Genomic DNA, 24,309 nt, shown 5'->3' with positions numbered 1-24,309 from the left:
GTATTGTATGAACTCGATGGAATACACACTGAAGCTCACGCCCCTTTGTTCCACGTGACTAGAGTTTCCTTCCCCTCGTTATCACCGTCATCAGCTCACACCTGATAAGAGAACAGAAAGCAAAAAACTTCTTTCTTCAGACTCCCAATCTTTCTGGAGGGAACAAACAACGAATTCACAGGAAAGGCTTCATCTCTTTACACGTTTCCCTATCCTACAATCGGCGCGCCAGGGTCTGTGAGCGAACATTTATTTAAAAGTGGGGAGATAGTAGATTTTCCAGCTTTCTCCTTGGCCACCATCACCGTGACAACCGCATGTGAGACTGAGCCCCTTGTTCAGAAACGCTTTACTCCCTCATCACGACTATTTTCCAAGGCCACAGAGATGATTACCGGGGTTTTCATGAGTGTTTACCCACTTGAACACTTGAACACTTTATTATGCCAAACTTTTACAATTTTAAACAGCATATAATGTAGAAATTTTGTCATTCTGCCTCTAGAACTATGAAAAAAACCCTAAAAACTCATGTAAATCTTAGAAAAGCATTATGAAGTAGTGGAAGTGGCGCACAGAGGAGTTTGAGAAAACCAGCCTAAACAAGGCTACCAAACCACCGAGGAGCCTCCTTCACCGGGATAAAATATCTCACCACTCTATTCCTAAATATTTGGACCACAGATCGGTAGCAACATAGCACAGTATCTGAGCGATGAATTGGTGGTGTCCTTTAAGATGGTACAGAGAGAGAGAGAGAGAGAGAGAGAGAGAGAGAGAGAGAGAGAGAGAGAGAGAGAGAGAGAGAGAGAGAGAGAGAGAGAGAAATTCATCGTTGATGGTATAACATTCAAGTTTTCTTTTCCCATGGCATTTTAACACCACTACTTAATCTTCTCTTCAAAATATTCAAATATATTTTTTGAATATTTTCATGCTTATTTTTCGAGACCTTCAATAAATGTAGAATTTTCATCGCTTGAAATCATAAAGAAAAAACCCAGCTTAGTTACATGAGACAGGCGTACATAGGTTTAATGCGGTACAGTTTAATACACAGGCATTAATTTGGGGTCTAGATAATTCCCTAGGGTTTGTCCCCAGCGACCGACGCCACGAAGTAGAAGTATAGCAGTGTGTGCTGCTATACTCGTATATCTAAAGGGAGCGCCCCTCGCCACCACGCGGCATGGAAGGGCAGGGCAGGGGGACTGGCCGGCCGATGGAGCTTGTGGTGTATATATAGTTATCATAAATCGGAGAGTGAATTCCTGGGATGCAAATAAAGTTAATCTAGTTGCTGCATAAATTATCAAATCTGAATACGCTTGCGAGATTTACTTGATTATATATTTATGATGGATTCACTCTATATTGATGTTGTCATGTGGTGCACATACCCGCTGTACTAAAATGAGAATAGAAACTCTTTGTGGCGGTGAATTAAACTGTAGCGGTAAATGGAACTTCCGGGAAAAGGCAAACCAGGATTTACTTTTCTTAATTCAAATACCATATAATTGATTACTCTGCTTTCTCTTATTGTTTACCTTTCATTCCTGCTCTTCGTGACTTGATAGCTTCATGATAGGTTTGAACATTGCATAACGTTATGAAGTATGGATTTTTGCAATTGAATAAACTATGTTACCGCAGCAATGAGCTTATACATATATTGTTGGCTAGGGTTAAGAGAGAGAGAGAGAGAGAGAGAGAGTCTGCCGTACCTTTCGTTCTATCCACACTCCCCGACAAACATTCTCCTTCTAGACTGCTTTCTTTTATGGCCAATCAATTTTAAGTGTCTTCTTTCCTTCAGGCTGTATAAATGTCAAGTAACTTCACACATGCATTAAACTCTATAGGTCTGAATAAGAATAATATAAAAAAGTAGTAAGAGTATTAATGAGATTTTTACTATCATGTTATAATAGTTTTTCTGCGTTATTCCGCGTCAATATCCCAACTACCAGACTCTTGGATATTACTCCGTGGCTCCTTTATTAAGAAAAACGTTAGAAATTGAGAACTAAACCTTTTTTTTTGCTTTCTGGAGGCGGAAGTTTCTTAATTTATTCTCGTCTCTTGCTTCATGCAATCCTTTCATTTTTTAGCCTCGCCCATTTTTCATCCTCATGCAACGAACGTCTTCCAGCGCCGCGTGGTTGGTAAAGACAAGGGATAGTTTTATTTTGTTTTCCTATTTTTCATCCCTATAACGAACCACCAAAAACTGCGATGGCTTCCCCACAGTCACCCATCGGAAGTAGAACGACAAGCCAAGGAAAATGTGTGAGAGAGAGAGAGAGAGAGAGAGAGAGAGAGAGAGAGAGAGAGAGAGAGAGAGAGAGAGAGAGAGAGAGAGAGAGAGAGAGAGAGAGAGAGAGAGAGAGAGAGAGAGAGAGAGAGAGAGAGAGAGAGAGAGAGAGAGAGAGAGAGAGAGAGAGTTCTAATAAGAACTTCCTTTCTTTTTTTTCAATCTACACTCTAAAAGCACACTTATACACACACACACACACACACACACACACACACACACACACACACACACACACCGCGTAGCGTAGTGGTCAGCACTCTCGGTTCACAACCGAGAGATCCCAGGATCGAGTCCCGGGAAGCGGTGAGGCAAATGGGCAAGCCTCTTAATGTATAGCCCCTGTTCACCTATAGCCGCAAGTAGGTACGAGATGTAACTCGAGGGGCTGTGGCCTCGCTTTCCAGGTGTGGATTGTGTTGTGGTCTCAGTCCTACTTGAATATCGGTCTGTATGCTCTGAGCTCGCTCCGTAATAGGGAAGGCTGGCTGGGTGACCAGCAGACGTCCGTGGTGATTTACACACACACACACACACACACACACACACACACACACACACACACACACACACACACACACACACACACACACACAACTTAATTCATTCTTGCTGCAAAAGAAAGCAAGTAAAATAGGAAAGAAAAATGAGTGAATTAGTGAAGAATATATGCTACAAACAGTCTTACATTATAATCGTGTTTGCATTTTTACTAAAATTTCATCACGATAGTCATAAGTGGCGTAGCGTGACGGGAACTACTACTGACGAACAAGGAGTAGGAAGAGAAAGAGGAAGAGGAGGAGTGCTGGCTACTGACGAAGGAGAAAGGGTGTGTCTCAGTGGACGTAATGTGAGGAAGAGTCACCAGTATTTCAAGGGAGACTCGAACCTGTTGCTGACCACACGCTTTAATAAACTCCCTCGCACGCAGCCGACTAAGTAGTCAAGTTAGTAAGTTGTGGGCAATTTGTCTTAATAAATGACACCCTAAAGTTAGAATCACCCACCATCCTGTAGGTGCAGCACACGGTACGTCACTTCCCACAGGTGTTCAGCAAGGAGGGACAAGAGAAGCTAGCACGGAAAGGTAAAGCTGATAAAAGCCCTTTCATTTTCGCTCTCCGTTGGCGAGGCTGATAACAAAGCAGTTTTAAAATCACACGTTTTCTTTGCATTCATAAAACCTTGGGACTTAACTTCGTGTGACAAATGTATGTTTTCAGATTAGTAGGTGGGCAGGTAGTGATTATGTAATATAGTTTGGACATCACACCAGGATCCTTTAATATATTAATAACCTGCTCTTACCTCCAATTTTACACTACGTTCACGCTCTGCTGGTGGTGGCGGTGTGTGCATGGAGAGTTTAGGAGTGGTTTGCTTGCTTGCGTGTTTGTGTGTGTAGTGGACCTTTGTGTGTGTGTGTGTGTGTGTGTGTGTGTGTGTGTGTGTGTGTGTGTGTGTGTAAGTGTGTGTGTCCTACTCTCCGATTCACTACAAAATATATTTCTCTTCCTACACGTTGATATCGAATACTACCCAGCTTGAGATATCCACTTCCACGTTGTGTTCTCTCTCTGTATAAATCTTCCTCATCCCAAGATCTAATTCGTCGCAAGGCTTGGAAGTGGTTTATTGACGAGCGCCGGCAGCCAGACACAACAAAACACATTAGTGGATTCGAAATGGATGCGTTTTTTTTTTTATTACTTGCGTGACATAATTGTACCGCGATAACAAAAATATTGAAACTCCATCACATCGAGCACATTATGGCTCTGGGCGCGTCGAGCTTGATGTAAATGGACGTCGTGTCGAATTCTAATTAGATCTAAAAATTGAGTGGCCGTATTACTGATCGGTTTGGTGCTACAGCCAGGAACACGCAGCATAAAAACGTTCATAGAGTTAGTATAAAATGTTTAAGGCTTTTATTCATGCTATTCAAGAACCTCAACTCACTCACTGTAAAATAGAAAAATAGGTGCCCGTATAACTGAACTGTTTGGAGCTGCAGGCAGAAACAAGCAGCACAAAAATGTCCATAGACTTAGTGTATAATGTTTAAGGCTTTTATTCATGCTATTCAGGAACCTCAACTTACTCTTATTTGTAGTGAAATGTAAAATAGGAAAATAGTAGTCCAGTTTGGCCGTATTACTGAACTGTTTGGTGCTGCAGCCAGGAACACGCATCATAAAAACGTCCATTGACTTAGTGTAAAATGTTTAAGGCTTTTATTCATGCTATCCAAGAACCTCAACTCACTCTTGTTATTAGTGATATTTTAAATAGAAAAATAGTAACCTAGTAATGTCATTGTAATATTTTGATGTAAGATATTCATACATTTACTCACACTTCTTATCATTTATAAATGACAAGATGTAGATTTATTCTGATAGGTTAAAGGTGCAATGCTGATGAAGAGGAGCTAGTGTTGCTAAGAGCCATTAACTGATAGGATGTGCAGTGGATGTGAAAATCCCTACCTGTGTCTGTATTTCCAACTTTCTATGATTTGACTTCATTTAACAGGAAAGTTTTAAGACACTATCCCTTTATTTTGGCTAACGCTTTCGGATCTGTAAGAGGAGTGACGACTGAGTGGGCCTTTTTTGATGGGGGATGGGAGGATTGTTGCCCCTGGCCAGTTTTCCCTTCTTACATAAAAAACAAGTGTTGATCGCTGGCTTCTCCTCTGCGTCTGCCAGTGCATTCCTCTGTGGACGGTACTGGCTACTGTGTGAGTGTGTGTGTGTGTGTGTGTGTGTGTGTATTGGTGGGTTGGTAGGTGAATCAAGTTACAGAAATCACACGAACGGTAGAGCGATGGTATAGAAACGCTTCACCTCTCAACAAGGGGAGAGAAGAAAAGCGTGGCGTTGTTCTGCTCCTCAAAAATTCAATTTGACCTTGTATCCCCGAGACACAATCTTCCCTATAAACTATTCCCTTCTCTATGAAAACAACTTACCTCATCCAATATATCGAGAATTCCTGAGAGAGAAAGAGAGAGAGAGAGAGAGAGAGAGAGAGAGAGAGAGAGAGAGAGAGAGAGAGAGAGAGAGAGAGAGAGAGAGAGAGAGAGAGAGAGAGAGAGAGAGAGAATGTCTGTCTTTTGCTTTCACTCCATCCATTCTTCCCAGCAAACCTTCTTCTAAACCGCTTTCTCTTATGGCTGACCAATTCTACGTGACTTCTTTCTTAGGTTGTATAAATGTCAAGTCGCTTCACACGTACGTTAAACTCCATAGGTCTGAATAAAAATAGTATCTAAAAAGTATTAAGAATATCAGCATGAGATTATTACTTTGATATATTATGTTACTTTCAAACTTTTCTTTATTTCCTCAAGTGACACCTGTTTGCTGCCCACGTCACATACTCATCCAATTAAACATTACACTAACCTATCTCTACATGATTCATGGGGAGAGAAACACACTTACAATCAAGGAAACACGCAGACACTCATACTGACACCGAGACTGCTTCTAATGAGACACCATATCAACTACACTACACACATCGATGAGGGAATGTATCTCTTATTGGAACAGTCTTTCTAAAGCTTCACCAGCGTCGTTATCTCAGTGTATAGTCCTGCTGTAGCTCCCCTTTGTGTGTCTACCTATACCCGAACAATGAACCATTCTTAAGCAACAACGAAGCAGTACAGTAGTGATTTGGTGTTCCCGGAATTGGAGACCGGGTGAGGAGGACAAGCGAGCGTCAAGGATCTCAGCAGGAGTCGCCAGAGGTACCTTCGCTGATGATTGAAAATTTGCTCCCTCCGATAGGTTTGAAATTGAGTTAAGACATGTCGCCGTTACCCATTACGTTTTCTGATCTCCCTGCCTTCCTTCCTTTTTTTACTCTTTTCTTATTTCTTCTTTTTTTTCGTCTTGTTTTTACTCTCTTTTTCCGTGTGTTTTGTAGTGGTTGGGTTCCTTTTTGTTATTTCTCTCTCTCTCTCTCTCTCTCTCTCTCTCTCTCTCTCTCTCTCTCTCTCTCTCTCTCTCTCTCTCTCTCTCTCTCTCTCTCTCTCTCTCTCTCTCTCTCTCTCTCTCTCTCTCTCTCTCTCTCTCTCTCTCTCTCTCTCTCTCTCTCTCTCTCTCTCTCTCTCTCTCTCTCTCTCTAATACAGTACTGAAAACGAGGATATCTTGTTACTGAAATTCAACACCGGTAGATATTTTTTTTCTTCAATTCCCAGAATATTAACCCGACCAATGACTATATATTCTGTGAAAATCTATTGGCTTGGTTATCTGTCTGTCTATCTGTCTACCTACTTACCTGTCTATCTATTTATCTATCAATTTATCTATTTATCTGTCTATAAACAGATCTATCTATCGGAACAATTGAAAGCAACTGTCTCACTATAGCACAGAGGAAAAAGCCTAGAAACTCCTAGTACACATCTGCCTATCGTGACCAGAACCATTAGCGTGAGGTTGGCGGCCCATCGGTGACTCACGCTAATCACACCACCACCTGATCGCCGCTGGTCGCCTCTCAAGGGATGAGGGAAATGCCGAACCCTGTCACATATTAAGCCGGCGCTCCTGTCTCATTATTGGCATTATTACCGAGCCGCTATCCTCGTTGGGGCGTATCTCACTGAGTCCTGAGTGAGTTTATGCAGCGTTACTGTAGTAGAGGAACGCTCCATGCTTGTCCTTTTTACTTTTCGTCCTTGTATGATAAAGTGTGTGTCGGTGTTAGTATATGTTGTCTCTTTCTTCATGTCTGACTCTCCCTTGGTTTCTGTATTCAACTTCACACTTGTATTCTTACTGGTATTCTTTTTAACTAGAGAGAGAGAGAGAGAGAGAGAGAGAGAGAGAGAGAGAGAGAGAGAGAGAGAGAGAGAGAAAGAGAGTGGTACCATGAGTGCTTTGGGGTCCGCGGGGTCTCCAAGCCCACGGGTTCGAATCCTGTCCACGGTCTGAGTGTAGGTTGGGCTTCCTCACTCAGGGCAACGGTTTTCTAGCGGGTGGGCTTTGAGATAGGAGGTACCTCGAAATGTACCCCCTTTAGCCCATAAATTCCCGTGAAAAGCCCACATGGTATAAATAAAAAGAGAGAGAGAGAGAGAGAGAGAGAGAGAGAGAGAGAGAGAGAGAGAATTTTGTATTTCCCTCTCCTCCCATTCATCTCTGTCTACAAGGTACAACACAATGGAACTTGCGATCTATAAGTAACACGTTGCTCATTCACGGCAAATCGTTCACGTGAGAAATGTAGAAATGTTGGTGCCTTGGACGGGACTCAAGTCAACCCTCCTTTCCTGGGAACAAGACAATGCGGCAAAATCCTTCGTTCATTCTGCTGTCAATTTTGGAAGTGATTTGAAGACCCTGTAATGAAGGGAAATAAGAGAAGAAAAAACAATTAATACGAGTATTTATAAAGGGGAATTAAAAGTTATGGAATTAAGATGTTTTTTTTTATAAGATTATTCTCTATCTAATTTATATCAAAGACTGAAATAAATATAAAGAATCAGTTTTGACGAAAAAACAAACGAAAAAAATGTTTTATGAATGTAAAGTTGAAAGTAAAGTATTTTCATATTATGTGTCAATACTACAGGTTTGTTTATGCTTATAAGACATTGCTTCTTTAACAGGAAATCTAGCAAGAAAGGACTAGAATAATATGTTACAACCACAGTTACTAGCGACATGACAGGCGCCGCTTCCCTGACAACACTAAATCATTGAGCCTGTCTTGTCTGGAGAGAAATTGCACTTGGTCGATTGCAAAATAGCTGACTTAGATGAATAATATTTAGAGTGCAGTGCTTTCCGTGACAAAGGCAAGGAAAGAGAGAGAAAGAGAGAGAGAGAGAGAGAGAGAGAGAGAGAGAGAGAGAGAGAGAGAGAGAGAGAGAGAGAGAGAGAGAGAGAGAGAGAGAGAGAGAGAGAGAGAGAGAGAGAGAGAGAGAGAGAGAGAGAGAGAGAGAGAGAGAGAGAGAGAGAGAGAGAGAGAGAGAGAGAGAGAGAGAGAGAGAGAGAGAGAGAGAGAGAGAGAGAGAGAGAGAGAGAGAGAGAGAGAGAGAGAGAGAGAGAGAGAGAGAGAGAGAGAGAGAGAGAGAGAGAGAGAGAGATGGAAATCGAGAGCAGAGAGAGAGAGAGAGAGAGAGAGAGAGAGAGAGAGAGAGAGAGAGAGAGAGAGGAAAAAAAAAGGTAAAGGGCTGCGTGAGAGAGATAAAACACTAGCGTAGGTCTGTGGAGGAGGAGGGAGACGAGTGGTGGAGACAGATAATGACAAGGGACTCGCTGTGTGGGGGGGAAGGAGTGATAGAAAATGACGACCGCCTGCACTTTATGACATGTGTAATTGGGTATTCAGTTTCCCTAGTCTTACCCTTGCTGAATTCAATCATGGGTTTAGGCACGGAGATTTACTAAGATTAGATTCAATGGAGGTACTTTTAGCCTAGTATTTGGGTAGTAAAATGAAATATATTGGTAAAAGTATAGGAATATTATTTTGATTTGATTTTTAACCCATTCAATACAGGGACATATTTGTACCTTGAAATGAGTGTACGATTAGACCATTTTATTGACATTAGGAAGTGTCTGTGGAGGTCAGAAGATTAATGGCCAAAGTCTTTACTATTTTAATTTTCGTATGAGTTTCTGAAGTAGTGTAAAATCAACAAATAATAAGCAGAATGTATATGGAAAAGCGTCATGGTACTGATGGGGTTAATAAAATCCAGGAGGGTTTTTTTTTTAATTTAGTAAGCGTTTATTAGAGAACAGGTCCATTTATAATGATATCTTCATTCTTTTGGGTAGGGTTGGGTAGCTAGTCTCCCTTACTACTCAAAATATTACTTAATAGAAAAACATATCCCGTAAAATCACACAAAAACCTAATATCCGGTGCATTATTTAAGAGTTATTCACTAAACTAATTGATTTAAACACATTCATATAATAGAAAAAAAGTAACAAGGAAAACTCACACAAAAACCTGAGATTTGATGCTAAATCACGCAATCTTTTCACAGCAACTCACCAAGATAATTTATTCTAAGTAGGCCTCGTGGCTTTCAAGATTACAACCTCCTTCGTTACGCACAACCCATTCATTGTTTCCGAACCAAAAAACTCCCGCCATAAACTTCCTGGGAACTCGATATACATCCTGAAGAACACTGTCGTCGGCAGCGCACCTCAGCTCTCTCACCGGCGCTAAGGTCCTTCCATCACCACTCCCTGTAATACCAAGAAGACCTATGTTGCATCCACCACAACGTATGGCTCGTGAATCTCGCACAATGAAGCGGACTTAGCCTTGGAAATATGCATGGCTGGGCCTCTACGTGGACGAGGGGAGTGACCCTGGTTAGTGTGACTCCTATGAGACTGAAATAATAAGCTTTGATTCCCGCGGCTGCTCACGGCATTAGGTACCCGCTGGTGCTGCCGCTCGCCCCCTGCACTTAATTGTTGACGGTGAGACCAGTATAACGTTTTAATTACTCTGTCTATAAAGGTAGAGTAATTACACGCTGATTTATACGCCTTAATGAAAGCACCTTTCTACCCGCCATTACAGACGGGTCGTGATTACAAGAGCGGATGAGTAATTATGGAAAAACAGAATTGATAATGATCGGTAATGCTTTGTTCATAATTATACATAAGTAAAATAACAAGTAACGTTGCTTTTTCTCTTTTATGATTTCTTTTCGTTTTTTTTTTCCGCTTCTGTGGTTAGATGTAAACACGAAGCAATTATGCAGAATACATAATGAAGATCGACTTTGCTGGTAGTTACGTTTTTTGTTTTATATATTTTTTTATAGATTTATTCGCGTACTTATTTATTCATTATTCACGTATTTATTCATTCTTCCGATATGAACTGCAATGGACGATGAAAAGACCTAATGAATAATAATGGTGACAATGCGCCACCACTTCTAATGCATTTCATATTACGAGTACCTAGTAGTGTAAAAGTAATGATAAAGACAATGGTAATGACTTGGAATACGTGATGATACGCTGATACACGACAGGAAGCGATAAAAGACACCACTCACTCACTCACTCACTCACTCACTTACTCACTCACTCACTCACTCGTGTAAAAAATCCATTAATCCTCTTTTTCTTCTATCATTTCCGCGTGAGACTTAACATATTTCTGTAACTCTCCTTAATTTACAACGAAGGCCACTAACTACGCCACACTTCTGCTCTGTTCGTGTCTTGATTCACTGGCTACACAAGACACACAGGAGGCGTCTTGTGCATCCTGCTGGGGAAAGAATCGGCTTGGCTGCGGCATGACTGAAGCGAGGGAGGGAGGGAGAAGTTCCGGACACGCATCACACACCCGTAATCATCGATCGTGGGAATACAGAACGGAGGGTAATTTGCTAGAGGTCTCAGGTAAATTACTATCTACACGTGATCGACCACATAAGCTGAACGCGGAGGGAGGGAAGAAGGAAGGAAAAGGAAAGGAAAGAAGGAAGGAAGGAAGGTGAAGAATTAGTGAAGATTAAGTGTTTTTTTTAATTATATACCTGATTCACACACTCACATACACACACTCGCCTTAAAACTACAAAGACAAACAATAGCGTGGCACATCCAACAGGAAGGAATCAAGGAAGGAAGGAAGAAAAATGAAGAAATTGAGAAGATTAAGTGTTTTTTGAGGTTTTATTCCAGATTTACTCAGTTATATGCAGAAAGTCGCACACACACCCGCTTTAAAGCTGCAAAAGTCAAACAATAGCGTTACACATCCATCAGGAAGGAGTGAATGAATGAAGGAAGGAAGGTAAAGAAATAGGGAAGATTAAGAAATTTTTTAAGTTATATATCTGATACACACACACATGCACACACTCACACACACTCGCTTTAAAACTGCAAAAGTCAAACAATAGCGTCACACATCCATCACCTACGTATTTGAGAGTTGTTTGCATAACTCACCTCTCACATTGAGTTTGGTGGTGGCGCCCGAGTCCCTGTCCTGCCTTGCCGCATCTGTGGACATTGACGGCAGGCGTAATTTAGTTATTTAAGTGGATGAATGTTGTGTCAGAGGGGGAGCGAAGTGGTTAGTCAGTGAGGTTAGCGGTGGAAGGAGTGTTTGGTCGGTGAGTGACGCGTGCAAACAAAGAAGGGGTGCCGAATGTGAAATGAATCGTGAAACAAGAGTTGGGTTAGACAATGCCGCGGGGAAAAAAGGAGCAAATGGGAGTCCACACAGAGTTAGATCGATGTGATTACTTGCTTTGTTTTTGAAAAGCTTTTAACCGCTGTGATCAAAGGAAAATGTGTGCTTGGTGTTTTGCTAACTAACAGCCAGCCATGTATGGGCGTGAAAAAAAACATGTTTTAAAAAGAGGCATATTGCTTTGGTAAAAAATTAATATGGATGTTTTTTGTTCCTGCTCGTGGTGGTGGTGGTGGTGGTAGTAGTGGTAGTGGTGATGGTGACGAGGAGGGGACGGAGGAGGAGAAGGAGAAGGAGACGCAGAAGGATGTTGATGATAATGAAAATGGTGAGGTGATGATTGTAATGATGATAACAATAACAATGATTCTACTGTATATTACTATTATTACTACTACTACAACCACCACCACCACCATCACCACTACTACTACTACTACTACTACTACTACTACTACTATTACTCCTATTTCTACCACCACTGCTGATAATGACAACAACTCTCCTAATAACAACGACTCAGAATTTTGACGAAGATATTTAGCAACCTAGCAGAGCCCCGCAGACACGCCGGGCCAGTATTGTTGGTGTTTTGAAACGCTGCCAATTAAACAGTATTACCTCAGATATTGGATTCGTCAGTCGGTGTTGAGGCACCCTCGAGGAGCCAGCCAGTATCCCTAAGTTCTCTCAGGAAACTTTGGAGAATGTTGAGGAGCTCGCGCCACCAGAATGCTCTAATCAATGCCAACAGTTGGTATCGGCCGGCGCATGTCTTTTGAGGGCCGGTGCAGCGGATAGATAGACAGACCAGAACTCCACCGCCTCTTCCGTCTCCAAAACCCTTCTCCCAAACTTTTTCAATTTTTGTCTCCCACATTTGTAATTAAGATGGCCATTAGATGAGGAGAAATGTTTGGTGGCACGCAGCAGCTTTTTGATTGATTGACCCACCTCTGCCGGCTGGGCTCGTCTCGCTGCAGCCAGATCTTGTTGCTGTTACTGTTTTCAAGGGGAATTATAGGCTTGGAAAGCAAATAGACGTGGCGTAATGAGGGTTTCCTAACGTGGATTTTCTGTTATAGAGCAGCAGCATGCGGTCATTTCTGCTCTTTCATGTTCAAAGCGCCGTGCCTCGCTGTAACGAAATCTGCTTAGTTGCACGGATTTCAAGGGATATTTGATTCATGAAAGCAAATAGACATGATGTAATAACTGTTTAATAGTGTTAGTTTTCTATTATGAAGCATCAGTGTGTGGTCATTTTGGTTCTTTTATGTTCAAAGCGTTGGTGTGAGTTTAAAAATCGGGAAATTCTCTTAAGAAGCAGCGGGCAGCAATCCGCGGCTGATATCGCACCCAGCAGCCGTTTTCCCGGCCAGCCACACCTGACCAGCCTGCTCGCCGACTGTTAACACGGTAAAGCTTTTTAAAGTAGTTTTAATTCCCGGTTGAGTTCAGTTTTATCTTTATGGTTACGAGGGAGTTTGAGGAGGCTGCTTCCCGCCCGCCAGTCCCGTGAAACGCTTGGCAGAGGCCGCTATCGCTTGTTCCTCTCACTTGGGCAGCCATCTGTGGTTTTATCACTGCTTCACTTTATGGGAATGACGGTGTTGATGTTGTTACTCTCAGTGGCGGTGTATCACAGGAATGCTTTCTTCTTCCTTAGCCTCCAGTGCAGTACTGTTTACTCTTTCTCTTATGAACTGGTTACCTTCTCGATTCCACGTAAATCTTCCCGCAAGGCAATGTCCCAAGCATTTGTCGATTTTAATGTGCTTTAAGGGATTTAAGATTATGTTGTGCATGACGTGGAGTGCTTACCAACCATGCAATGTTCACTGACCAGTGACCACTATTCTAGGTACGATTACTAAGTACTATGGTGCAGAAGCTAACTCTGATATCTGTATTAGAGCATTTGTACAAAAAGAACTACACTACAAAGCCGTCCACTTCTAAAGGATTATGTTGCGAGTTCCAGCGAGGACGTGACTGGTCTCATTAACCACCCTTCGAATTGTTGCACCCTCGTCAGACCTTTTTCCTCTACTGTCATTAGCTCCCCGAACAACTTTCTCGCTCCTCCAAACTTCAGAGACTTTCCTAAATCAATCCTGAGTCTCCTCAATGACCAGGTACGGCAGTGGTTGATTATTAGAGAAGTTTCGAATATTTGAAACATTGCCACCTCTCGAGCTCGGCATCGCCGGCAAGCGTCTCTTATATATGTGTTTGTGAGCGTGAGTGTTTTTCCTATCAAAGGGCGTGACTGTCTTCAGGTCTGCTTGATATGCAAGCTATTGGCTGCCACGAAACTCTCCCAATGTACGCCCGTGAAAGTTTAACAGGCTCTCGTCTCATTTTTTGGTGGTTTTGGTGAAGAAAATTATGTTTTTTTTCTCTCTCTCTTCTGGATGACCGTGGCGTGGATAAAGATGAACCTGTTGCCCTCCAGTTCCTAATGTGACGAGTCGGGGATGCTACACACACAATAGTAAAAGTTATTCAATAGAGCTCAGGCAGAAAGTATTTTGATAGAGGTATTTAAGTGGCATAAGGTATACAAGGAGGGCAATTCAAACAATATCATTAGGGCTAGTGATCGGAATATAACAAGAAAATGCCCTTAAACTTAATAACGTTACATTAAAAAAAAGAGAAAGAAGGAAGGTAAAATGGTTATCAGGAAGAGTGTTCGAACGACTGGAAGGAACTTAATAATCAAGCTGTTGTTATAGTGTGTGTGTGTGTGTGTGTGTGTGTGTGTGTGTGTGTGTGTGTGTGTGTGTGTGTGTGTGTGTGTGTGTGTGTGTGTGTGTGTGTGTTAATAATATCGCAGCACTGGAGGAAAGGAAAAGATAAAACAAGTAATTCACTTGATAGAAAAAAGAAGTATATATATTGGAATGATGAGAATACCTTTGTTTTGTTTTATTAAGTGACGCCATAAGTTGTCCTTTACTGCGATGTTTTTAAATACACGAATATTGCAGAGAGAGAGAGAGAGAGAGAGAGAGAGAGAGAGAGAGAGAGAGAGAGAGAGAGAGAGGTTATAACAAATGAAACCGCATTCAAACCACATAGTTCAGTGTTTTGTACAACTTAACGCAACGAGGCAAATTCAACGTTGCACAATTTTAAACTCCTAGTGCTAAGTTTAAAAAAAAAAGACAGCTTATTGAACAAAACTTCGTGGAACTTGTTGAAAAAAAACTGCAGTGGTAAAAAAAGTCAATGTATTTATAGTAATTCCCGCAGCGTAACTTGGCTATTCAGGATGTATTCTGACATGACTGTAAGATGAAATATTAAGATAGTTACATTACATGATTGTCGTGTGTGTCTCAATCGTTTCAATCGTTCCCTTGTCTGTTTTCGTGTGCTTGAATCGTTGGAATCGTCTCATTGTCTGTTTTCGAACTTGGCTTGTATGGTGGAAAGATATTGTAGTGTAGTGGTGATATAGGAGAAATGCAGTGTCCCCTTTAGCATGGCCTTCTTCTGCTCCTCAAGCTTCTCACAGTTCTCGAGTATTTCCTCAGTAGTGTTGAGAGCCTTGACTAACGTAGAGAGTTTGGAGTCCCTCTCCTTCACCAGCAACCCAGAGATGGTAAGGTCCAGCTGAGTGGTGAGGTGGTCCAGGGGGCGATATCGTTGGAGTGCATGCCCCGCAGCATCTCCTGCTCCTTAGTCAGGCTGGACATGTTTTTCTCAACACTTGCCTGCAGACTCTGGTGCTCTTCGGTGGAAGGCATCGCCTCACATTTGTCCAGATATTTGTGTTTTCTTGCTCTTGGCTAAGCTGTTGGTTCACTTTCTTCAAAGAGTCGAACACTGGTAGGTGTTTGTGTTGGCGGTACCACGCACGGTACTTGTGCTTTAAGTCCTCAGGCACCAGCATTGCTTCTCCTTCCATGAGTGTAGGAAGCAGGGGAAATGAATGAGCCAGGTGGAACAGGAGCAGACCGGCAACTTGAGGGTCAATCTTTTCTTTGTCTCTTGGTTAGGTAACCTAACCTAACCTAACCTAATCTCATCTAATCTGTGATGATGAAACCCGAGAGGAATAAGGATAATCAGATGAAGTTGTAATTGTTATGGCGAGAACAGAGAAGAGAAAGAAGATTGTCTGGAGGAGGAGAAAGAAGAGGAGGAGGAGCAGGAAGAGGACGAAAAGGAAGAAGAAAGAGGAGAAAGTCGTATTGCCTGAGGAAGAGGAAGAGGAAGAGGAAAAGTCATTCATAGCCTGAATAACTTCCTGCAGTCTAAAAATGAAGTATCAAGATTAAATTAGTTGAAAACTATAAAATTATCAAGTTTTAGAATCAATTTTGAGATAATTTGACTTGATATGACCCTCGAGAAACAGTGTAGCCGAGAAGCATATAAGCACAACATAAATTATCCCTCACCCTCAGCTGTGCCATTAATCCTTCACCCTACACATTTATCCTACCACCCTCTCTTCTTAATCCTTCACCGTACACATTCATCCTACCTACACTCTACTCAATCCTTCACCTACACGTGTAGTCGTCCTTCCACCCACTGTCCTCACTTCTCCTCAGCTGTGCCTTAATACTTCATCCTACACATTCATCCTACGACCCCTCTACTTAATCCTTCACCCTACACATTCATCGTTCCACCCACTCTTCTCACTCCTTCACCTCACACAGGCTTGCTATCACCCCTCTACTCAATCCTTCACCCTACACATCCATGAGCAATATTGGCGAGATGATGAAATACGATGCGATTATTATAAATAGTCACTTTTTATGACTTTCCCGTGGGTGGTTACTAGTCATTTCACGGAACATTTGGTCAGATAATGCACACCACCATCAGCGGAGAGAGAGAGAGAGAGAGAGAGAGAGAGAGAGAGAGAGAGAGAGAGAGAGAGAGAGAGAGAGAGAGAGAGAGAGAGAGAGAGAGAGAGAGAGAGAGAGAGAGAGAGAGAGAGAGAGAGAGAGAGAGAGAGAGAGAGAGAGAGAGAGAGAGAGAGAGAGAGAGAGAGAGACAGACAGACAGACAGACAGACAGACAGACAGACAGACAGACAGACAGACAGACAGACAGACAGACAGACAGACAGACAGACAGACAGACAGACAGACAGACAGACAGACAGACAGACAGACAGACAGACAGACAGACAGACAGACAGACAGACAGACAGACAGACAGACAGACAGACAGACAGACAGACAGACAGACAGACAGACAGACAGACAGACAGACAGACAGACAGACAGACAGACAGAGAGAGAGAGAGAGAGAGAGAGAGAGAGAGAGAGAGAGAGACAGACAGACAGACAGACAGACAGACAGACAGACAGAGAGAGAGAGAAAATAGGTAAATTGATATGATACTGCACTAAATCTATAGAGGAGAAAATAAATGAACACTTTGCTTGGTCAACATTTCGACATTCCTTATATTTCTTTTTCCCTGATCCAGCTTCCACTTCCACTCAGCGAAACACTGATAACAATAGCAAAGGAATGTGTTGCAGCTTTGGCTATGAGAGAGAGAGAGAGAGAGAGAGAGAGAGAGAGAGAGAGAGAGAGAGAGAGAGAGACTGAATGAATGAAACGAAGCTCGAATCACCGGGTGCTTAATTCTCAAAGTCCTTGTTAATTAACTTAGCGAAAGGGGAACGTTGCCAAACTGTGTGTCGCTACAATTTTTCAATACTTTTGTTGTAAGTGAATGTATGTTGCACGTTGCTCGACTCGTGTTGATGCGGTGCAGGGAACCCGTGTTAGCCTGCCTCCCTCCCTCCCGTGCTGCTGCTGTTGCTTGTATGTACTACCTGTGCTTGTGTTGTAAAGTACCCATGTAGGGGAGAGACATACATACATACACACACACACACACACACACACACACGCCCGGTAGCTCAGTGGTTAGAGCGCTGGCTTCACAAGCCAGAGGACCGGGGTTCGATTCCCCGGCCGATTGGAGATATTTGGGTGTGTCTCCTTTCACGTGTAGCCCCTGTTCACCTAGCAGTGAGTAGGTACGGGATGTAAATCGAGGAATTGTGACCTTGTTGTACCGGTGTGTGGTGTGTGCCTGGTCTCAGGCCTATCCGAAGATCGGAAATAATGAGCTCTGAGCTCGTTCCGTAGGGTAACGTCTGGCTGTCTCGTCAGAGATTGCAGCAGATCAGTGAAACACACACACAAAGATTTTTTTTTCAAATTATTTTACTTCAATTTAGGTTTTCTGAATTTAAATTTAATTACTTTCATTTCAGGAAACAAATTTGTCATTTCTTCAAATTTACATTTAGATGAACTTCTTTACGGGGAAAAAATTATCTCGTTGGAATTTCAAGTTAAATCTACTCCTTGTTAATTTATCTATTTATTCATTTCTTCGTGGAAATGTTGAAGAAATCGTAAATCACTGACAAACGACTCGTCCAAAAAGTTTCCTGGTGAGAATATGGAATGTTTCAAAACACGTCATTTGGATATTCATTTTTGGACAATTCTCTTTCGGGAGTGGCATCCCTAGTGGACTTTTTCTGCCGTCTTTTTGTTGCCCTTGGCCGGAGCCTCTCACATAAAAAAAAAACTATAGCCGGTTGTTGACCCGTCCTGTTGAAATAAAAAAAAAAAGAGCACCTATGACCCTAAAACTGACCCACCACTTTTTCATAGCCCTTCACGCTGCACCGTCAAGTGAATAACAGAGTTCCCAGAACCGGTTACCGTGCTGAGTCACACTAAGGTCATAGGGCGGCCGCTACATCACCAGCCAAGAAAACTGACTCTTCTTTTCTCTCTCAAAGGAAGATTCAATTACCAATCTTGACTGAACCAGCGAGCTTTCTCTTCCGTCCCTCGAGTTTCCGAACGTCGACTTGTACGCGAGTGTGTTAGATATTGTTGATTTATGCTCACTACTAAGTTGGATGACCGGGAGGATATTATAATGTGTTTCCTACAAGGCGAGACCTCACGCTGAGCAAGCCTTCAACTTCCACACACTCATGAATCAGTATTACTGCCCAAAGAAGACTGCGTGCGTGATTAATCTTCTAACTTTGGCCGTCTTGTATGAGGGATATACTTGATCATTGTCATCGGAAGCTAAGATGAGGAGCAGGAACAGACCAGCCCTTCCAGCTACATTCCTGTTCGTCTCCGTTAACCTCTTCAGTACCATGGCGCATTTCCTTATGCATTTTGCTTACTATTTGGTGATTTTATACAGCTTCAGAAACTTATGTAGGGGATTAATTTAGTGAAGACTGTGGCCAGTAATCTTCTGACCTCCATAGATCCTTCTTCATGTCAATAAAATGGTCTAAACATACACAAATCTCAAGATAAAAATGTATCCCAGTAATGAAGGGGTTAAAAATATTAAATAGATAGATGAATAATTCTATAAGGACTTTGTCGGTCATCATCGCCAACGTCAATGAATAAAAAAGAGGGAACGACAGAAAAAATACCCTGTAATTATAGGCCGATTAGCTTATCATTGCCTGCTGAAAAATATGACACCCTTAATTAGAGATAAGATAAGTTACGACCTTCAAAGCGAACCAGAAATTAGGCAGGCGGATTCTGTCAAATGCATTGACATTTTATTACGACTTCATATTATTTTTCCCCCCGTTGCGGGCAATACGAAGTCAATTAATACTGAACTAACACTGTGCTCTTGAAATGATGTGATATTCTCTGTAATGCTTCCCCGCTAAGTTTCTATTCTGCGGACTAGAGTGAGAGGTGTATAGAAAAAAAACTAGTGTTATTAGTAATGCGTAAAGCTGATATGTTGCATGAGAAAGATATTAAAGTGAAAATCAATAGTTTGGGTTTAATAAGGATGGGTTTTCAGGCTGCTTGACTTAGTGTGCCTTGGTAAGGTGAGGGGGACGTAGTGCATTAATAATCATATAAGTTATAAATGGAATAAGATGATATGTGCTTGTTCTAAACGTATGGGTGGTTCTTATTCATGAGTTTTTCAAAGAGGAGTTTAATTTGATAATCAATCACGGGTACACTCAGGCAAGGGGAGAATTTACAAGTTTCTGGAGCGTTGAGTGAATTCACGACTAGAACAAATGAGAGGACGATTCCACTTTAGTTTGTTTACTCTGACGCTTCAAGTAAGAGGGAAAAACACAGGATGATAAAGAAACGCTTGAAATGAGGACAAATTTTAATGCACTGAATCAAAGACCATTTTGCAGGCAGCTTATAAATACGAGTACATCCTCTTATCGACAGTCAGATGCCAAGCAAAACTATTCTGAAATTATCATTTTGAATTAATAATAACATGCACTGATCCGTATCATTGTTTATGGATTGCGTGAAGGAAGACAAGCGTGTGATTTAGGAAGCAGAATAGCAAGCATGTTAACCCCTTCAGTACCATGACGCTTTTCCATATTCATTCTGTTTACTATTGCGTGATTTCATACAGCTTCAGAAACTTATGTGGGTATTAGAATAATGAAGACTGTGGCCATTAATCTTCTGACCTCCATTGACCCTTCCTAATATCAATAAAATCGTCTAATCACACCAAAAAATTCATGATAAAAGTGCGTTTCAGTACTGAAAGGGTTAAGAGACAAATCTGCTGCTGCCACCATAACAGAAACAGCCAAACCAACAGTAATAACAAGCACTGATCCTTAGCACTGTTTATAGCAGTTGTGGAGGAGGACGTGCTTGCAATGGTGTGATTCAGAACGGCGCAAAAGACTTAGCGTGCTGGAGAAGATTGAGATTAATACGTATTACTGTCTCGTTAAAGGGATCGAGTTAAGACAGCAACGGGTGGAGACAGCTTGAGTTTGTCTCCTTTCACGCTTTAGACTTGCTCACCTGCCAGAAAATAGGTGAGGGACGTGAGCCGCGGACCTGTAATCTTGTGTCCCTGCAACCCTACAAGCAACCCCGCTATCATCTCATCCAGACCGTCAAAGCATAAGGGAGTACAGGGCAATTCCAGCCAGAAACAGGATATGAGACGCTGGGCTGACTTACAAATATTACTTGTCCAAAGCGCTACTCAGTAATCACAGCAACGTACACGTGAATTGAATCTGGCAAGCTGTTGGCCGACACATAGAGCAGCAACAGTAACAGGTGTTCCAGGCTCCCTCTCTATCTAGGTTTGGGAGAGCCAGACCTTTCGTCCAGTATGGGGAAATCGTATTGGTGTGTCATGCAATAGTTACAAGCACAGGCACCTCTCGGATTAAGGCTTCACCCTGCAGGCTTTAGTAAATCTGCACTACTGCTATAAACACTAACTTTTCTCCTATTTTTTTTCGAACATTGTAGTGCATCCAGTTTTATATTGCCATTAAAAGATATCGGGTTTTTGTCACATATTCATGCTTTTTTTTCCTCACGTCACAGCACTGCGCCAGACTATCAAGATCTCCAGACTAAGTTTTCTGTATTTTCTATTCCACGTCTGTTTCCCTTGCCGTGTGTGTCGTCAGATAGAGTTCCGTCTGTCTGCTTTTTGTCATTTCCCGGTGGTAGTTTTGTTATGTATATGAGAAAGAGAGTGGGAAGGAAACAAAAAGAGAAAGGAGAGAGAGAGAGAGAGAGAGAGAGAGAGAGAGAGAGAGAGAGAGAGAGAGAGAGAGAGAGAGAGAGAGAGAGAGAGAGAGAGAGAGAGAGAGAGTATATATAAATAACCTACCTAACTTTTATATCATTAGCATTGTGATGTATCAAATTTACGAAGGAGTAACAAAGATGAATAAAGTAAACAAGCAGAATAAACCAAACGAAACGCTTCATCTTCCAACCACCGTAACTCTGAAGCCAACCTGTTATAGTGCACCTCGGCTTTTCTGCCCCGTGAGCCTTGTTTGATCACACCTCTGAGTTATCACCGCACTTAGACGCAATGTGTGGCCCTTAATGTACCGATTTACTGCTCACTGCACCATTTTGGCAACGAAACTGCAGTTCACGTAAAGTTCTGGATTTCTCAGAGCGACACACAAGATTCAAGGGTGGGTGTGTTTGGTGAAGCAAGTTTACGGCTGAGCTATACATTGATCCCAGTTCGCAGCAGAAGGGACAGTGTTTGTTAAGGCGGTGTGGCATACATACGTTATTTTTTGTCACATATTTGTATTTCCTAAGGTATTTAAGTCCGTTTTACAGCTTAAGCTAATGATTTTTAAGGAGCAATACATATTTCATTACTTGTTAACACAGAGGTCTTGTATTTTTTACATTATTTACTTCAGTTTGAGTCTTTTTCCCTGTTTATACGTGGGCCATTCACAAGCCATCCCTGGCCGAGATTCTTATGCAACTCATAATGTGGAGTGATATTTACTCAGAATTAGGAAGGTTGTATGGAGGAAAGCGGTGTGCCTCGAGTCCTCAGCCAGCTTTCGATGCGTGAACCGAGGCGTAGCGGTGGTGGCAGTGAGCACACCACCGCTGTAATCATGACGACCCTCAGGGAAGGTTCTCGCGGCCCAGGCTTGTTGATATATCGTTAGGCGACGCTATTCACCCGCCGCCCGCGTTGCCAAGCGAGGAGCCTTTGTCTTACCGGCCGGTCTGTTTTATCTCTCATAAGCGTCCCCCATCAATTGAAAGAATTTACCACCACTGACTTCAAGGCTTGCAACGCGAGAAAGAGAGAGAGAGAGAGAGAGAGAGAGAGAGAGAGAGAGAGAGAGAGAGAGAGAGAGAGAGACACAGATTGACAGACAGACAGACAGACAGACGGAAAAAGAGAGACAAAGACACAAACAGAGAGAGAGAGAGAGAGAGAGAGACAGACAGACAGACAGACAGACAGACAGACAGACAGACAGACAGACACAAACACACAGAGAGAGAGAGAGAGAGAGAGAGAGAGAGAGAGAGAGAGAGAGAGAGAGAGAGAGAGAGAGAGAATGTTGTTGCTATTGTTATTGTTGTTGTATACTACTACTACTACTACTACTACTACTACTACTACTACTACTACTACTACTACTAACTACCACCACCACCACCACTACTATTACTACACCTCAATAAATAAAGGCAGCGATGAGAGAAAGAATAATTTACAAGCGTGCCAGTACAGAATGACTGCCTGGACTCAAGTGTTGCGCCAGGCGTTGCTGTCATCAACCTGGTAACAGTTCGGTGCGTGATGGAACGAAATACTGTGAGAAAAGTATGGATGAAATATGTGAAGAAAAGCCACATCGTTTATTTCTCAAGCCTGTCTGGTTACTCTCTCCTGGTGAAAGGAAGGAGAGAGAGAGGGAGGGAGAGAAGGAGGGAGCGGAAGTGCAGTTTGCAAGTGGTCATTTTTCTAACATTGTGAATACCCTCCTGCCTCTGACTTCAGCTCCTTTAAGAGGGAGGTTTCAATACATTTTTTTTTTTTATTTCCTGTCGTTTTCCAGACGATAAGATTCCGTGAGCAATAATTTGTTCTATCTATTTCTTTTTTTTGGGGGAGGTCCTACTCTTTTATCTCGTTTTTGTTTTCTGAATATTAGAGACATACACGCTAAGTGTTGCTTGCTGCTCCGTCATAGCTCGTCACACACAACCAACATGAGTGACAGTCATCTATGAGGGCTTCTGACAGGTGCCTCAGTCTCTCCATTGACAGAAAGGCATTTATTCATCATTTAGTTGTAAAAACCAGTAATAAATCGTCAGTCAAACGCAATCATTCACCCTTATATTGTGAATTGCGCCGTGACATGAACTGCCAGCCATTCAGGACTGAGTGAGTAATGCCACAAAAGCTACGAAATATTAATTAATGGGTGACTGGGACAACAAAAATTTCAACCAACCCTTCCTGTGACAAGTGTGGCCAGCCATAGCACAGTGCACTAGTTAGCTGATGCGTACTCATCCCTGTTAAGCCACGAGGTAAATCGCAAATCAGTACCATTACGTAGGTCCAGGGATGCCGCCCTCCCACCTCACCCCGGACTACCTTTATCCGATAGGCCGATGGTGTAACATGTCTTTACTCCATCTCCAAGTATCGGCCTGGCCACGTATTCACACTACACTGCAAGGCCAATAAACAATATACACACACTACACATACGACACATACGCCACATACACATACATACCATACACCAGACACACACCACACATACCATACACACCCCAAACACCCACACACACCCCACATACCCGGCACACACCACACATATCTGACACACACCACACATATACACGCACACCCGACATACACTCCACACACACCTGACACACACCCCACATACACCAGACACACACACATTCACAGCACACTACACTACACACACCACAACACCCCACAACACCCCACACACACCATAAGACATACCCCAAACACACACACACACACACACACACACACACTCCACACGGGGAGGGAGGGCGGGAGCGAGGAATGGAGGGAAGGAGGTCTCGGTCTGGGTCCAAATTTTTCGGGGCTATGAGCGGGCCAGTATCTTTCAAGTTCCTGTGGCTTATTTAGGTCATTTTTCATGTTGTTTATCTACTTCGGTGGTTAGTTGTAGCTTTTCTTGAGGTGTGTGAGCACTTTACGTGTGTGAGCACTGAGATGAGTGGCGAAGTGTTGCCGTACAGACTGGTGGGAGGAAGGGAAAGTGTGCACATCGTCTCATATTTACGTTATTTATTTCATTTTGAAAATCGCAAAAAGAAAGAAGACACCCAGGCAAGAATGTACTTCATATTTTTACTTGTCATAAACTTTAA

At 42.4% G+C, this 24,309-nt stretch overlaps 2 long non-coding RNA genes across 2 annotated transcripts in view; one reads left to right on the top strand and one right to left on the bottom strand.

Moving 5' to 3' along the window:
• LOC123504253 overlaps window positions 1–24,309 on the top strand; it is a 204,212-nt gene that overhangs the window by 32,609 nt on the left and 147,294 nt on the right. The window lies entirely within an intron of this gene.
• Window positions 9,094–12,271, bottom strand: LOC123504254. The gene is made up of 3 exons (XR_006674775.1): window positions 12,172–12,271; window positions 11,304–11,357; window positions 9,094–9,563 (listed from the first exon to the last, which is right to left on the bottom strand). It is a non-coding gene; the product is annotated as an uncharacterized LOC123504254 (long non-coding RNA).

Source organism: Portunus trituberculatus, chromosome 15 (assembly GCF_017591435.1).
Source record: "Portunus trituberculatus isolate SZX2019 chromosome 15, ASM1759143v1, whole genome shotgun sequence".
Taxonomy (NCBI): Eukaryota; Metazoa; Arthropoda; class Malacostraca; order Decapoda; family Portunidae; genus Portunus; species Portunus trituberculatus.
This window is presented reverse-complemented; position numbering and strand designations above follow the sequence as displayed.